Below are 3,144 nucleotides of genomic sequence, written 5' to 3' on the forward strand. Positions count from 1 at the left end.
TATTCTTACTCACCAGATGTCGTCGGGATGTAATACTAGAGCCAGTGGTTCAGGAGACAACAACACTGATGTTCCACCATACATGCAACAATAACTTCAAGGACAGACCCAGTTGATCCAGCTACTCACTCAGAACATAGGGAACAACAACAACAACAACAACAGTCCACCTCCACCACCACCAGTGAATGCACTTACTCGTTTCTTGAGGTTGAATCCTAATAGGTTTTCCAGCAGCCGCGAACCTATTATAGCTGATGATTGGCTTCGCTTGGTTAATAGGAACTTTGAGAATGTTGGCTGCAGTGATGCAGAGAGAGTGAGGTTTGCCTCACATCTGTTGGAGGGTCCTGCCGCAGCTTGGTGGGACAACTATCTCGTCACTTACCCTATTGCTACTATCACTTGGGCGCAATTTTAGGCAGGTTTTTGCATCGCACATGTGTCTACTGGTGCCACCAGTTTGTAAAGAAGGAGTTTCGCAGCTTGCGTCAGGGAGGTCGCACGGAAATGCATATGTGGAGGAATTGAATAAGCTTGCACGCTATGCGCCAAACGATGTTAACACTGATGTAGCCAGACATGAGAAGTTCTTGGAGGGTCTCGATAAAGAGTTGGGTGTTCGGTTGACAGCCGCAACTTTTAACAACTGTCAGGAGCTTATCGATAAAGCTATTGTACATGAGGGCAAATTTCAAGAGGTGGAGGATCGGAAAAGGAAGGCAAGCGACACTAAGTTCAACTCTGGAGGTCATCAGAACCAACGTAATTCATCAACATCTTCTAAGTACTACGATTCCAAAGTGGACGTGTATAATGGCTATAACCACGATGTGCATAATCATCAGAGTGGCAATGGGCACAACCATAATGGAAAAAGGAATGAGGACAACAACCACACCACTTTAACGCCCACCAAGAAGGATATGAGTCACTTACTTTGTTATAGGTGTAGAAACCCGGGGCATTGTTCCAACAAGTGTCCTCTGTTGAAGGACATGGATTATGACTATGCAAGTTCCAAAGAAGAGGGGTCTGATCACGTCGAATGGGGACATGTGAACCACACAATGGTGGCAAGAGCTAATAATGCACCAGTCTTCGGTAAGATTTTAATCTAGTTTCAGTATTATGACCGTTCCCACAATATTGGTGCATCTTATTTGTTCATGTCAAGCGAGTTTTGGGATATATGCAACGAGTAAGCATGGAAACCTTGGGATATGGATTATATCAATTACCCATCTTTAACCTTGCTAGACAACTCGAATCTCGAGGACGACATTCATTTTAAGGGGGGTAGATTTGTAACATCCCAAATTTTCAAATTTGGTATGTTAACAGTGTCATTCTTTGTCATCTTGATTTCTATGCATGTTTGAATTTTTTGAATATTCTATTCATTATGCAACTGAGGGCAATTTATTGGAGTGGAGATAACATGACTTATCCCCTATAAAATAAAAATTTTATAATGTCCAGAATAATGCTTTGAGTTCATCTGATGTGTCCTTGCAATTTTATAAGTTCCAAATATTTCTACATTTTTTTATCAGGCTCTTTGTGTGGCTTACTACATAAAAAGTAATTTTCAAAACTTGCATTAGGGTGGGAACTATTGTTCCTATGGTATATATTAGTACTATTTTCTGTATTCTATCATCATTTTTTAGGATAATATTTGGGTATTTATTATAGCCAGAATATATTCATTACTTTGCAGCAGTTTATTTTTAAAAAATACCTCACACGCAATGAGCAGTCGGGCTGCACAATGGCCCTACCGCGCGCGCACAGCCTAGCGGCAACAGCCACAGGCCCAAGCAGGTTGGCCCATTTCCGCCACAAGAAGCCTACCTGTAGCCTTTTATTTTTTTCCTTTACACACTCACCCCCTAACAGTGAAGGCCCGCATATCATCCCTCTCCTCAAATTTGTTCTTCCCGGAGACCACTCCGATCCAAATCCTTGGATGATTCGGCCCGGATCCTGCACAGCCTGAACACTCACCTCCTTATAAGTATTCTACACCTTAGTCTCGTTCAATTTTTTCCCGAATCATGATATCCCGTGTCGTGGCGCTCCTAGTCGATTCTTGGTTGGTCTACCGAATCCAGGAGCTCCCATCATTGGTGGATTCGTCCTCGGGAGCACGGGAACCAGCGCCGGGTTCGGCACTGAAGTGGAGTGAACCGTCGCTGTCGCCGTAGGAGCCCACCGCCCACGCCTGAGCCACCACCGTCGTTCCCCTGTTGGTCATGGTGAGCCTGCAACATCATCTGCCACACCCAATACCGACCAAATTTTGAGCTATTTATTTTGTAGGCAGATTCTCACTAAAAGTTTCAAACTAGAATAACTTTTAACTTGTATGTCCAAATTAGAAAATTCGTTTTCGTGTGGATTCGTAGTGACTAGTACAATATGATAGAACCAAAAGTTTACAGGTTAGCAATGTTTAAATTTGATTTTGTTTAAATTCGAATTTAACCTTTCGGAGGCCATATCTTTCAAACCGTTCATCCAATTTAATTAATTATTATTTGCATTGTGCTCCCACTAGCATGTAGATAATAAATACCTACTCATATGTTTCTGTTATTTGAGTTGTAATTGAATTCTTTGTTGTTGACTTTATTTTGATATTATGTGAGTATACTTTATAGATTGTCCGGAGTGTGAAGTGTATCAGAATTAAGCGTTAGAGTACTTCAGCACAGTTCAAGGCAAGTTTGCACTTGTGATTATGCTCATCCTATAAGTCTGCTATGCACTATTAGGATATGTTATGTGATTGGTGTGATTCTTATATTGCTTGTCACCATGTGTGTGTCCTGGTTGCATTGTTTAATTGTATGCTTGGATATTCTATGGTAGACATGGACTCGTACCGAGTGTTTTATGGAAGTGGTGAGTGTTTATAGCTGTAAGGTCGGGGCTTTTGCTCAAGTGAATGCGTCGATGGCTGAGCACTCTATTGTCCCTAGAGAATGCGCCATGACTAAGCGCAGTTGAATTGTCGGGACTTAAATCAGATGAATGTGTTGATGGCTGAGCGCTTTGGAGTCCCCATTGAATGCGTCATCGACTGAGCGCACTTGATATATCTTGAAGATCTTTGTCATCTCACCGTAGGTTTGTGAG

This window comes from Hordeum vulgare, chromosome 6H (genome assembly GCF_904849725.1).
Source record: "Hordeum vulgare subsp. vulgare chromosome 6H, MorexV3_pseudomolecules_assembly, whole genome shotgun sequence".
Lineage (NCBI taxonomy): Eukaryota > Viridiplantae > Streptophyta > Magnoliopsida > Poales > Poaceae > Hordeum > Hordeum vulgare.